A 15,638-nucleotide genomic window follows, 5' to 3' on the forward strand; every position below is an offset into this window, starting at 1 on the left:
TTACATAGTCTGTTGTATGTAAAATAAATTACACAGGGAATATTATTCCAAGGAAGCAAATACCTTATCTGGGGTATTAGAGATTACTGGGTAATGAATGATGTGGCTAAACACCTTTTGTGGAGGAAACAGGATTTACAACTATGAGAACACAGTTCTACTAGGAAGTAGAGCTATTATTTGGTTTCCCCTTTTTGATGTCTCCTAGTTCTAAGATCATCAAAACATCTCCTTCCTAGCCCATCGGTAATGTATTCCCACTGCTTATAACACTATGCTCCCTATAATCTCAAGTTTCAGACTCTGTTCTAGCTTCATTTTGTGCAACTATTACATACTGTGAATCTCATCTTCAAAATGATACGAGCTCTGCTGTGAATCACGTTAAACTGTGAAACAACCCAATCCCAGCTGAGAAGGAATAAATGCCTGGAGATAAACTAGACTAGCATGTTCTTGGAAGTAGACTACTGCCAAGTTCACTTCTCAGAATCCTCTCCATTATTTCCATGTTAAGATTGCTCTACTCTCGATAAACTATGGTTTCATGGGTCCAAAGTGGCATCAGGATATTAATATGATTTAGGAAGCAAAACAGAACAAGACCACTGCTATCACACTTAATTATGGAACGAATATGAGCAAGTTCACTGAGACGATGGCATGAAGCGAAGCAAGATCATTTTTTTCCTGGATACTAGACTGGTTCTGCTAGGATGTCAAACAAAATCTGTCCCCAAATTCATGCATTAATTTTTTTTTAAGTTATTTTGTGCTCCCCCCTCCACCTTTTTAAACTTGTAGTATGTTTTAGCCTTTCAAAGAAAACACCACCTAAAAGATAAAGGACATTAAAATCTACTGGAACATTCCAATGCCAGGCCCCAAATTACTTCTTCCACAAGACCCATATTCATCAATATAGCTATCTTTTCTGCACTTAACAATACTAAGAGACAAAAATAGAATTCCCATCATGGGAGTCAAAACTATAGTATGGATTTTGAACAGATGTGCTTATGAAATTCTACTCCTCTATATTTGTTCTGTATAGTTGTATTTTAGCTTTCCTCCCAGTTCTATTTGACTCTGTGCTTGACTTGGAAGGGTTAATGGCACAAGATTCCCAGGACAAACTGTTTCCTTTTTCTCACATGCCAATTACAAAACTCCTTTTGAAGTACCCCACTACTTTTAATCTCTCTCACTACTTCTGAGTATCAGGTTTGGACTCAATGTTTTCATGCTGGGAATCAAATCACAGCAAATTAACTGACCTAGTTTAAATGTAATGGTCTAACTAGATGTATTTATGTGAGAAAGTAATCACATTCTATTCTATGCTGAAATGTGGCATATCAAATTTATTGGCGTAGACCTAAATAGCTATGCAGAATTAGCTTCCTCAGTCTGTGATTCTGGACAGACAGGTCCTTATCCTCCCTAGACTGATTTTCCCCCCAACATGGCTACCCCTCATTCTTTCTATGAATGCCTGTTACATTTCCTGTTGATGAAACAAAGTAAAGAGATTTAATTTAGTCTAAATGTGTCTACTGATGGAATTGCATGTTCTCTTCTCTTGTCTACTGAGCAGAATTTGGATGCTTCAGAAATTAAAAGATTTCTGTGATGCTTAATTCAATGTCTTAAGATAGGACTCCATTACCTCTTAGCACAGAGATATGCTGGCCATGTCTGGACCGTTTCACAGAAAAACAAGAATCAGTTATAGAATATCAACCTGTGATGTCCCATAAGCAACTTTTCATATAAATGATAAGCTTGGGGCTGGAGATGAGTATCACAAAGAAATGGTGCGTTTCTGAGAGGACTAGGCCAAGCACCATCTTACAAGTCCATCAGTGGAAAGAAAGAAGAGCCATATAGGTTCCCTTATTATTTCCACTCTACACTGCTATTTGGCAAAACTAATTTGGAGGGGAAATGCGGGGGGGGGGGGGAGGGAGTTGTAGGGCAACAGCTTAAGTTCTTCTAGTGAACTTTGTTTTACACATACTACAAAAAAATTAGGGTGTGGCTAAAACTGACTATAGCCAGCTGAAACTCTATCCTTAACTACCTCTCCTAACCCCCCAATATTGCAAAGAACAGGAGGCTTTACATAACATGTACTGAAACCACTACATAAAATTGGGATGGCTAAGAAGAGTTTCCATCCAGCTGGTAAATAGTTTTAGTAATTGAAATCTGTTGTGCATGTCAAGTATCAGAGGAGTAGCTGTGTTAGTCTGGATCTGTAAAAAGCAACAAAGAGTCCTGTGGCACCTTATAGACTAACAGACGTATTGGAGCATAAGCTTTTGTGGGTGAATACCCACTTAATCAGACGCAACATGTGCATGTCTACATTTGTTTAGTTTAAGAAGTCATTATACAGGAGTTGACTATGCACTAAGATGGACTAGCATGTTAATACATATCTTTCAAAATCCTTTTTCATTTAAAAAAATACCTTTGTATCAAGGTTTATTGGATAAATAGTGTTTTGGCAGATACACTATACTGATAAAGATGCAAGATTGTTTTAAACTTGAATACAGCCTATTTCAAACAAAATAGAGAAGACTTTTGACTGGCCAAGTATAAGACTAATACCATAAACACCTTAAGGGACTAACCGAATAAAGGAATTATGAAGTCTTCATTTCTCCAGGGGTTTCTTCCCAAAGCTATTAGATTATAGATGTGTCTTGTATAGGCTCACTGCACAAAATAATTATAAAAGCACCATAAACTGGAATTTTGGTCTTTTTCACAAGGGTTAAAAGAAATACCATTAACTCTCTGAAGAAAAGTTAGTGCTTTAGAGACTCACTTAGGATGAGCAGGAGTTAAAGGCACAGGGACAGATGAATGGTGATTACCCTACCCCTGAAAAGCATATTAAACCAACATATTTATTATGTAGGAACTCATCTATTCAGATTTCCACCCATCAAAAAAAACAGAAGCCGTTATTAGCTGATGATCTGCCTACTTGTGGCCACACACTAGACCTAAGTAGTTAGCAAAGTCCTCCATCCAGTGGTCTGTCTCTGTAAGTGCATCTTTCACATTTCTATAGCAAAGACTCAAATAGAGACCCCTCTTTGAGTTGTAGGCATCTGTAGTAAATGATCCAGATTGCTGTCACCCAAGAACAGTGCCAGCTGGAGCAGTGAAAAGCATTGATCAGGTGGGAACTGCTCAGCGTACATCCTACAGTTTTAGTGGAATAAGCGGTACCAAATGAATAGTTTGAAAGAATAACTTACTGGCCCCTCCTAAGTTTCACTGCAGTGGAAGCCCTTCATAGGATACCAATATGATGCATAAGAAGAGTCTTAGTGGCTTTTATACATTGACTTCCCATCCAAGGCATTGTTCAAGTTACAATAGATTTATGAAAAGTCATGCCAAAATAAGAAAAATGCATTAAGTCTCCTTCCCAACAACTTGTTAAAAAAAAAAAAAAAAAAAAAAAAGAGAGAGGCAGCTTGTTGGCTATTTAGTCATGGCCTACACATTCAGTTTTTCCCACATCCACCCTCTTTACATGTTACTACTCATATGCAGCAATAACCACCACTCTGGACACTTCATCTTGCCAAATCACAGACAGCAGCTGATAAAGACTTCCTGATATTTTTTTTCCGGAGTGATCAACATTTCAACCCTAATCTAGAACACCTCAATCCAGTTTTGCATCCCTATGCTGGTATGCCAACATATGGCAACTGGTGACCTAATGCCACATACCCCACCCCACCATCACTTCCAGCCATATCAAGAATGACTTCTGTCCATGGCTGTAATTACTGTGATATAAGCCCAGAGCTAAAATTTGAATTTGGTTCTCAAGAGATGAAATGCTAGAGACCTAAAGCCCACTGTACTATGAAACTAGTTTAACTATTAGGGGTTATGATGAGTCCTTAATGAGGGGAAGATTACCCCACTTCTGCCAACTTTGGCATTTCTTGCACCTTCCTTTAATGCATTTGGTGTTGTCCACTTTTGGAGACAGGATATTTGACTGAACAGAACCATGGCATGATCCACAATGGCAATTCCTGTACATTTAATTTTTGCATCCATTTAATTAAAATAATGACAATTGAAAATTTATAAATCCAGATTCAGAAATGGGCTATTCTCTCTCCTGCCTTGATCAACTATCCTTCTTTATGCAGATTAATAGATAAAATCTTTAGAGTGAACACTGAAGAGCAGGGCAGGGTAAAGGTAGGGCACCAGACTACAAATAAAACAAATTTAACATGCCATGGATTATTTTGATCCCTACATGCAACAAATCAAGAAGAAATTAAAAGCTGCTCAAGTCTGTTTACAGTGCTGAAGACACGATAGCATTCTTGAATTCTAAGAATTCCTTAGAGTTTTGGTGGACCAGAAAAAGCAACAAATTAATGTTAAACAAGTAAATTTGTTTTCTGTCAAGAAACTAATTTAAAGGCTCAGACTAACAGGAAGGAACTAACTACAAGAATCAGAATGGTGTGTGTGTCTGTTCTTTGCAAAACAAAAGAGAATTCAGGATGAAGTTTTATTACCACGAAGGACAAACTTAAAGGGCCTAAGAACAACAACTGTGAGGAAGTGCAGAAACATACCAAGAGCAGGGGGGTGAGGGGGGAGGAGAATACAAATTGGACAGACACAGCTTCCCTACAGATGAACAAACCTGCAACAATACAAAGCAAAGCATGGGACCAATGTTGCAGTGTAACCTCCACAGACAAAATTCCGAAGGTGGTGGACAAAGGTCATGAAATAAAGTTGCCTACAGATTTCTATTCAAAGATATAGACAAGACTCTAGTATTCTGAAAAATTCAAAATTCTGAAGGTATGTGCTAATTTGTGCTTATACCTGCTTTTACAAAGTAAAATTTTTTGTCTAACCCATTTCACCTATAGCAGGGGTTCTCAAACTGGGGGTCAGGACCCCTCAGGGGGTCCCGAGCTGTCAGCCTGCACCCCAAACCTTGCTTTGCATCCAGCATTTATAATGGTGTTAAATATATTAAAACGTGTTTTTAATTTATATGGGGGATTGCACTCAGAGGTTTGCTGTGTGAAAGGGGTCACCAGTACAAAAGTTTGAAAACCACTAACCTATAGCATTCTTCTACATAGACAGCTACAGCGGCACAGGAGTCAGCAAACAGAGCAGAGTTTCAGTGGGAGTTTGCAAGGGGAGTTTGCGGGGGAGACTAAAGCTATGACTACATTAGCGCTTCAAAGCGCTGCTGCGGCAGCGCTCCCGCGGCAGCGCTTTGAAGCGCTAAGTGTAGTCAAAGCGCCAGCGCTGGGAGAAAGCTCTCCCAGCGCTGTCCATACTCCACCTCCCTGTGGGGAATAACGGACAGCGCTGGGAGCCGCGCTCCCAGCGCTGGGGCTTTGACTACACTGGCGCTTTGTAGCGCCGCAATTTGCAGCGCTGCAGAGGGTGTTTTTTCACACCCTGCTGCAGCGCTGCAAATTTGCAAGTGTAGCCATACCCTAAGAGAGCTAGGCAGAGAAATAGACAGGCTAGTGAAGGGAGTGGGTGGTGTTCTGGTGCCCGTTGGGGGTTTGTTTTGCTGTGGGTGGTGGTGGTTTGTGTTTCCTGGCATAACAGGTTTTAGGTGGGAAGCTATGGCCGATACAGAGGCAGCAGTGGAAGACACAATGAAAATGACTGGATGTGGAAGCTTCAGCATGTACATGAACCTGGAGGGGGTACCTGATAAGAGTTTCATCTGCACGAAGTGCCGCCTGATAGAGCTGATGGAAGAAAAGATCCGAGGATTGGAGATGCAGGTGGAAACTCTGGTTGAGTTTAGAAGGGGGTTTGAGCAGATGATGGAGCAAAGACATGAGGAGGCTGAAGGGAAAAGCTCAGACTTGCAGATGGAAGCAGGCCCACAGAATTCTGAGGGGAGACTGCTGGGTGAGGAAAGTGGACGGTGGAAGCATGTGACTAAGAGAACCAGACAGAGGAAAAGGCAAGCTAGTGAAGGAGAAATAGAGCTCAAGAACAGGTTTGTGGAGTTGGAAAATGAAGAAGGGGCACAGCAGGTGGTCGCTGAAGGTGAGAGGGCAAGGAAGAAGAGAAGAGCAGCTAGTCCTATAGGAAGAGGGGAAGAGTCAAGGGAGATAACACCAAATATAAGCCCCAGGAGGATATGGGATGGGTTGCAGAGGATTGCAAGGGACAACAGAAATCAAGAGGACTTGCAGCCAGAGGGAACAGGAGATAGACCAGAGAATCGCACCATCACCAGAAAAAGGCAGGTCTATGTGATTGGGGACTCCTTACTGAGAAGAATAGACAGGCCTGTAACTAGAGCTGATCCGGAGAACAGAAGGGTGTGCTGTCTGCCGAGTGCTAAGATATGGGATGTGGACCTGAGGCTGAAAAGGATCCTAACGGGAGTGGGAAAGAATCTGCTGATTGTCCTTCATGTGGGAACAAATGATCCAGCGAGAATCTAGCTGGAATGTATCAAGGGAGACTATGCCCGGCTGGGGAAGATGCTTAAGGAAATCAAAGCTCAGGTGATCTTCAGTGGGATTCAGCCTGTTCCTAGAGAAGGGCAACAAAGGTGTGACAAGATTATGGCGATCAATAGATGGCTCAGGCAATCTTTGGGATGTATGGCCACTGGGAAGCATTCATGGGCAGAGGACTGTTCTCTTGGGATGGACTTCACCTGAGTAAGAAGGGAAATAGACTTCTAGGATGGAGGCTGGCACAACTGATTAAGAGAGCTTTAAACTAGGAATCTGGGGGAGATGGTTGGGAGATGTCCAGGTAATCTCCATACTGGAATTTAACATTGAGAGGGAAGAAAACAAAGAAAGAAAGGATACAGCCGTGGGTAGGAGAATGGACATAAGGAGGAAGGGTAGTGTAGATACCAGTCTAATAGGTGATACTGGTGGTAGAATGTCTGTGCCTAATTGGGTAAAGAATGTCAGTGAAGCCAAACGGCAAAAATTAAGATGTTTGTACACTAATGCGAGGAGCCTAGGTAACAAAATGGAGGAACTAGAGCTACTGGTGCAGGAAGTGGAATCAGATATTATAGGGATAACAGAAACATGGTAGAATAGTAGTCATGACTGGAGTACAGGTATTGAAGGCTATGTGCTGTTTAGGAAAGACAGAAATAAAGGCAAAGGTGGTGGAGTAGCACTATATTATCAATGATGAGGTAGACTGTAAAGAAATAAGAAGTGATGGAATGGATAAGACCGAGTCTGTCTGGGCAAAAATCACATTGGGAAAGAAAGCTACTAGAGCCTCCCCTGAGATAGTGCTTGGGGTGTGCTATAGACCGCCGGGATCTGATTTGGATATGGATAAGAGTCCTCTTTAATGTTTTTAATGAAGTAAACACTAATGGGAATTGTGTGATCATGGGAGACTTTAACTTCCCTGATATAGACTGGAGGACAAGTGCTAGTAATAATAATAGGGCTCAGATTTTCCTGGATGTGATAGCTGATGGCTTCCTTCACCAAATAGTTGAAGAACCAACAAGAGGGGATGCCATTTTAGATTTGGTTTTGGTAAGTAGTGAGGCCCTCATAGAATAAATGGTCGTAGGGGACAACCTTGGTTCGAGTGATCATGAGCTAATTCAGTTCAAACTAGATGGAAGGATAAACAAAAATAGATCTGGGACTAGGGTTTTTGATTTCAAAAGGGATAACTTTAAAGAATTAAGGAAATTAGTTAGGGAAGTGGATTGGACTGAAGAACTTGTGGATCTAAAGGCGGAGGAGGCCTGGAATTACTTCAAGTCAAAGTTCCAGAAACGATCAGAAGCCTGCATCCCAAGAAAGGGGAAAAAATTCATAGGCAGGAGTTGTAGACCAAGCTGGATGAGCAAGCATCTCAGAGAAGTCATTAAGAAAAAGCAGAAAGCCTACAAGGAGTGGAAGATGGGAGGGATCAGCAAGGAAAGCTACCTTATTGAGGTCAGAACATGTAGGGATGAAGTGAGAAAGGCCAAAAGCCATGTAGAGTTGGACCTTGCAAAGGGAATTAAAACCAATAGTAAAAGGTTCTATAGCCATATAAATAAGAAGAAAACAAAGGGTACGTCTACAGTACAGGATTATTCCGATTTTACAGAAACCGGTTTTGTAAAACAGATTGTATAAAGTCGATTGCATGCGGCCACACAACGCACAGTAATTCGGCGGTGTGCGTCCATGGTCCGAGGCTAGCGTCGATTTCCGGAGCGTTGCACTGTGGGTAGCTATCCCGTAGCTATCCCATAGTTCCTGCAGTCTCCCCCACCCCTTGGAATTCTGGGTTGAGGTACCAGTGCCTGATGGGGCAAAAATCATTGTCGCGGGTGGTTCTGGGTACAGCCTCACCCCTCCCTCCGTGAAAGCAGCAGACAACCGTTTCGCGCCTTTTTTCCTGGGTGAACTGTGCAGACGCCATAGCACAGCAAGCATGGACCCTGCTCAGCTCAATACCGCAATCTTGGATGTTGTAAACACCTCGCGCATTCTCGTGCAGTCTATGCTGAACCAGGACCTGCAAAGCCAGGCGAGGAGGCGGCGGCTACGGCAGCGTGGCGATGAGATTGATGAGGACATGGACACAGAATTCTCTCAAACCACGGGCCCCTGTGCTTTGGAGATCCTGATGGTAATGGGGCAGGTTCTAGCCATTGAACGCCGATTTTGGGCCCGGGAAACAAGCACAGACTGGTGGGACCGCATAGTTTTGCGGGTGTGGGACGATTCGCAGTGGCTGCGAAACTTTCGCATGCGTAAGGGCACTTTCATGGAACTTTGTGACTTGCTTTCCCCTGCCCTGAAACGCCAGAATACCAAGATGAGAGCAGCCCTCACAGTGGAGAAGCGAGTGGCAATAGCCCTCTGGAAGCTTGCAACGCCAGACAGCTACCGGTCAGTCGGGAATCAATTTGGAGTGGGCAAATCAACTGTGGGAGCTGCTGTGATGCAAGTAGCCAAAGCAATCATTAAGCTGCTGCTACGAAAGGTTGTGACTCTGGGAAACGTGCAGGCCATAGTGGATGGCTTTGCTGCAATGGGATTCCCTAACTGTGGGGGGGGGGGGGCGGTAGATGGAACCCATATCCCTATCTTGGCACCGGAGCACCAGGGCACCCAGTACGTAAACTGCAAGGGGTACTTTTCAATGGTGCTGCAAGCACTGGTGGATCACAAGGGACGTTTCACCAACATCCACGTGGGATGGCCGGGAAGGGTTCATGACGCTCGCGTCTTCAGAAGCACTACTCTGTTTAAACGGCTGCAGCAAGGGAATTACTTCCCAGACCAGAAAACAACAGTTGGGGATGTTGAAATGCCTGTCATTATCCTGGGGGACCCAGCCTACCCCTTGATGCCATGGCTCATGAAGCCATACACAGGCAGCCTGGACAGCGGTCAGGAGCTGTTCAACTACAGGCTGAGCAAGTGCAGAATGGTGGTAGAATGTGCCTTTGGCCGTTTAAAGGCGCGCTGGAGCACATTACTGACTCGCTCAGACCTCAGCCAAACCAATGTCCCCTTTGTTATTGCTGCTTGCTGTGTTCTCCACAATCTCTGTGAGAGTAAGGGGGAAACCTTTATGGCGGGGTGGGAGGCTGAGGCAAATCACTTGGCCGCTGATTACGCGCAGCCAGACACCAGGGAGATTAGAAGAGCACACCAGGAAGCGGTGCGCATCAGAGAAGCTTTGAAAACGAGCTTCATCACTGGCCAGGGTAGGGTGTGACTGCTGTGTTTGTTTCCCCTTGATGAACCCCCACCCCCCTTGATTGACTCATTCCCTGTAAGCAACCCACCCTCCCCCTTCGATTACAGCTTGCTTAAGGAAATAAAGTCACTATCGTTTAAAAATCATGTATTCTTTATTAATTCATTATAAAAAGAGGGAGAGAACTGAGAAGGTAGCCTGGGTGTGGTTTGGGAGGAGGATAGGAGGGAAGGAAAAGGCCACTAAAAAAATTTCACATTAATGACAGCCTTTTGGTTGGGCTGTCCACGGGGGTGGAGTGGGCGGGTGCACGGAGCCTCCCCCCACGCGTTCTTACACGGCTGAGTGAGGAGGATGTGGAACATGGTGAGGGTGGTTATACAGGGGCTGCAGCGGCACTCTGTGATCCTGCTGCCGTTCCTGAAGCTCCACCAGACGCCGGAGCATGTCAGTTTGATGACGCAGCAGCCCCAGAGTTGCATCCCGCCACCGCTGATCTTCGTGCCGCGACCTCTCATCTCGAGCGTCCCTCCTATCCTCGCGTTCGTCCCTCCTATCCTCACGGTCACTGGCATCTTTCCTGTACTTTGCTACCACGTCCTTCCACTCATTCAGATGCGCTCTTTCATTGCGGGTCACTTCCATGATTTCGGAAAACATTTCTTCTCGCGTCTTTTTTTTCCGCCGCCTTATCTGAGATAGCCTTTGGGATGGAGTAGGGATGCTTGAAAAATTTGCAGCTGCATGAGGGAGGGAAAAAAGGGAGAGAAGTATTTAAAAAGATACATTTTACAGAACAATAGTTATACTCTCTCACAGTGAACAGCACTATTCACCTTACATAGGACATGTGATTTCACTACAAGGTCGCATTTTGCATCTTAATATTGAGTGCCTGCAGCTCTGGTGTTACAGATCTCACAGACGCAGGTCCGGGCATCAGAATTCAGCTTGCATGCGGCCATGGTAAGCCACTGTCTTTCGGCTTCTGCAGCCTTCATATATACAGTGCTTTACCCCTCCCCCCACCGCATGGCTGGTATCATGAAAGCTCACTGCTAATCACCCCCCTTCCCCCCCCCCGGCATGGCTAGTAGCTGGGAAGATCCCTGCTAGCCAAACGCGAAAAAGCTCATCGCTATTTAACTCCTCCCCCCTTCCCCCGCTTGGCTATGTGCAAGGAAGGATTTTTTTTAAGCAGCAGGCCACGAACCCAGTAGGAAAATGGGCATCTCTGTCCCCTTAATTAAATTCCTGATTTTCAACCAGGTTACCCTGAACAATATCACTCTGCTGAGGATAACACAGCGAGATAAAGAACGGATGTTTCTGGAATGCCAGCAATCACCGGGACCATACGCAGCTATGCTTTGTCATGCAATGATACCCGATTACTTGCTACATGCATGGCGTGGTAAAGTGTCCTACCATGGTGGATGGAACAAGGCTGCCTTGCCCAGAAACCTTCTGCAAAGGCTTTTGGAGTACCTCCAGGAGCGCTTCACGGAGATGTCCCTGGAGGATTTTTGCTCAATCCCCAGACATGTTAACAAACTTTTCTAAGTAACTTTACTGGCCGCGAATGCATCCCAAGTCCTCAGGGCAAATCAATCATTAAAAAACGCTTGCTTTTAAACCATGTTTTATATTTACAAAGGTACACTCACCAGAGGTCCCTTCCATGGCTTCACTGTCTGGGATAGTGGCTTGGGAGGGCTGGGAGGGTAATTCTGTCTGGGTCAGAAAAAGCTCCTGGCTGTTGGGGCTAACGGAGTGCTGTGTGCTCTCTGCAAGCTCGTCGTCCTCTTCTTCATTGTCATCTTCCCCGTCCGCATAATCCTCAGCCATGGCTGAGATTACAACCCCCACCTCGGAATCCACAGACAGGGGTGGGGTAGTTGTGGCGCAGCCCCCTAAAATTGCATGCAGCTCAGCGTAGAAGCGGCATGTTTTTGGCCCTGCACCGGACCTTCCGTTTGCTTCTTTGGCTTTCTGGTAGGCTTGTCTGAGCTCCTTAACTTTCACGCCACACTGCACTGAGTCCCTGCTGTGGCCTTTTTCCATCATAGCCTTGGAAATTCTTTCAAATACTTTTTCATTTCGTCTTTTGGAACGCAGTTCTTTTAGCACTGAATCCTCTCCCCATATAGCGATCAGATCCAGTACCTCCCGTGCAGTCCATGCTGGAGCTCTTTTTCGATTCTCAGGAGACTGCATTGTTAACTGTGCTGATGAGCTCTGCGTGGTCACCTGTGCTGATGAGCTCTCCACGCTGGGCAAGCAGGAAATGAATTTCAAAAGTTCGCGGGGCTTTTCCTGTGTACCTGGCCAGTGCATCCGAGTTCAGATTGCTGTCCATAGCGGTCACAGTGGTGCACTGTAGGATACCGCCCGGAGGCCAATACCGTCGATTTGCAGCCACACTAACCCTAATCCGATATGGTAATACCGATACTAGCGCTACTCCTCTCGTCGGGGAGGAGTACAGAAACCGGTTTAAAGAGGCCTTTATATCGATATAAAGGGCCTCATAGTGTGGACAGGTGCGGCATTAAATCGGTTTAACGCTGCTACAATCGGTTTAAATGCGTAGTGTAGACCAGGCCAAAGAAAGAAGTGGGACCGCTAAATACTGAGGATGGAGTCGAGGTTAAGGATAATCTAGGCATGGCCCAATATCTACTCAAATACTTTGCCTCAGTCTTTAATGAGGCTAATGAGGAGCTTATGGATAATGGTAGGATGACAAATGGGAATGAGGATATGGAGGTAGATATTACCACAACCGAGGTAGAAGCCAAACTCAAACAGCTTAATGGGACTAAATCGGGGGGCCCAGATAGTCTTCATCCAATAATATTAAAGGAACTGGCACATGAAATTGCAAGCCCATTAGCAAGAATTTTTAATGAATCAGTAAACTCAGGGGTTGTACCGTACGACTGGAGAATTGCTAACATAGTTCCTATTTTTAAGAAATGGAAAAAAAGTGATCCGAGTAACTATAGGCCTGTTAGTTTGACATCTGTAGTATGCAAGGTCTTGGAAAAAATTTTGAAGGAGAAAGTAGTTAAGGACATTGAGGTCAATGGTAATTGGGACAAAAAACATCATGGTTTTACAAAATTTAGATTGTGCCAAACCAACCTTATCTCCCTCTTTGAGAAGGTAACAGATTTTTTAGACAAAGGAAATGCAGTGGATCTAATTTACCTTGACTTCATTAAGGCATTTGATACAGTTCCACATGGGGAATTAGTAGCTAAATTGGAAAAGATGGGGATCAATATGAAAACTGAAAGGTGGATAAGGAACTGGTTAAAGGGGAGACTACAATGTGTCATACTGAAAAGTGAACTGTCAGGCTGGAAGGAGGTTACTAGTGGAGTTCCTCAGGGACCGGTTTTGGGACCAATCTTATTTAATCTTTTTATTACTGACCGTGGCACAAAAAGTGGGAATGTGCTAATAAAGTTTGCGGATGACACAAAGCTGGGAGGTATTGCTAATACAGAGAAGGACCGGGATATCATACAGGAAGATCTGGATGACCTTGTAAACTGGAGTAATAGTAATAGGATGAAATTTAATAGTGAGAAGTGCAAGGTCATGCATTTAGGGATTAATAACAAGAATTTTGGTTATAAATTGGGGACACATCAGTTGGAAGTAACAGAGAAGGATCTCGGAGTATTGGTTGATCACAGGATGACTATGAGCCGCCAATGTGATATGACCGTTAAAAAAGCTAATGCGGTCTTGGGATGCATCAGGCAAGGTATTTCCAGTGACAATAAGGAGGTGTTATACAAGGCATTGATGAGATCTGATCAGGAATATTGTGTACAATTCTGGTCTCCCATGTTTAAGAAGGATGAATTCAAACTGCAACAGGTACAGAGAAGGGCTACTAAGATGATCCGAGGAATGGAAAACCTGTCATATGAAAGGAGACTCAAAGAGCTTGACTTGTTTAGCCTAACCAAAAGAAGGCTGAGGGGAGATGTGATTGCTCTTTATAAATATATCAGAGGGATAAATATCAGGGAGGGAGAGGAATTATTTAAGCTTAGTACCAATGTGGACACAAGAACAAATGGATATAAACTGGACACTAGGAAGTTTAGACTTGAAATTAGACAAAGGTTTCTAACCATTAGAGGAGTGAAGTTCTGGAACAGCCTTCCAAGGGGAGTAGTGGGGGCAAAAGATATATCTGGCTTCAAGACTAAGCTTGATAAGTTTATGGAGGGGATGGTAGAATGGAATAGCCTAATTTTGGCAATTAATTGATCTTTGATTATTAGCAGGTAAATATGCCCAATGGTCTGTGATGGGATGTTAGATGGGGGTGGGATCTGAGTTACTACAGAGAATTCTTTCCTGGGTGCTGGCTGGTGAGTCTTGCCCACATGCTCAGAGTTTAACTGATCGTGATATTTGGGGTCAGGAAGGAATTTTCCTGCAGGGCAGATTGGCAGAGGCCCTGGAGGTTTTTCACCTTCCTCTGCAGCATGGGGCATGGGTCACTTGCTGGAGGATTCTCTGCAATTGGAGGTCTTTAAACCACGATTTGAGGACTTCAATAACTCAGACATAGGTTAGGGGTTTGTTACAGGAGTGGGTGGGTGAGAGTCTGTAGCCTGCATCATGGTCAGACTAGATAATCATAATGGTCCCTTCTGACCTTAAAGTCTCTGAGTCTATGTAACATTTTCATCAACAAGATTTAAGTTGTCACCTTAAAACTACTAGAAAGTCCAGAGTACTACTACTGTTTATATATAAATTGATGTGTCAAAAGCCAATAGATGGACTTAGCTTTAGAGTTTAGAACAGACAGTATTGCACTAATTGGTCATTTGGCATAGTGCTGGACAAGAAGAACATAATAAACTTCTCTCTGATTAGTAAGTGGTCCTAAATTGAGTAGTGTGCTTCCTAGTGACCTGATTACAGCAGCTACAATGGGCCAATCTGTTTGGTAGAGACAGCTGAAGGGCATGTGTTGACAGCCCTAGATTTAAATTTGAGAACAGAAGAGGAGGGATTTTCAGGAAAGGGGCCCTGTTGGTGGAGCTTGCACCTTGTCAAGGTAAAGTGAACTTCTCATTCAGGGATTTGCATGCCTTTGTCTTTAGGCTGTATAGGTCCTCGTACCTGCCCCCATTGAAAAGGTTTGGGAGAAATCAAACTGTTACTGGCCTGGGATGATTGGGTGCAAAGTACCTGGGAACAGCCAGTGCTCTCTTCTGTCCCTGACATGAGCCACCCAGCACCACAGCTCACACCCCTCAACTGTTTCTGTTTAAGCATGTGAACACATGGAGACCTCAGTCCCTCTGGCAGGAACAAAGCTACTGCCAGTCAGTGGGCACGCCCTACAGGACAGACTCTGCTGTAAGGATTTGGGGAGCACAAGATCGGATACTGACACTAGCTGGTGCCTATACTCCCCTGTTGTATATATTGCCTGAGATACAGTAATTAGAAGGCGGACTACACCCAACCCATGCCAACCAGGGGAAGTTGGTTAGACTGGCCTTGGAATTAGATGTAGGCACAGGCATCAGAGTTTATTTTGGGGAAGTCCAGTGGGTAGAGCCTTTTCCACCTCATGGATCCTTCAGCCCCCCCGGTACTAGGCCCTGACAGAAGGCACCCCCATGAAGGGATGGGATCCCAGCCAGGCTGCTCCTGGGTGAGTTTCAATACCCAGACTGGGCAGTGGAGACATTTGAGAGATTTAGGGGGAAGCACGAGAGACAGTGACACAGAGCAGCTCTGAAGGGTACTATAAAGGAGGACAGACCTTTCTGCAGCAGTTTTTATACACTGACTTTCCATACAGGACATGATGCTGTAGCTTGCTCTGTTAC

Source organism: Mauremys mutica, chromosome 24, assembly GCF_020497125.1.
Source record: "Mauremys mutica isolate MM-2020 ecotype Southern chromosome 24, ASM2049712v1, whole genome shotgun sequence".
In the NCBI taxonomy this organism is placed as follows: Eukaryota; Metazoa; Chordata; order Testudines; family Geoemydidae; genus Mauremys; species Mauremys mutica.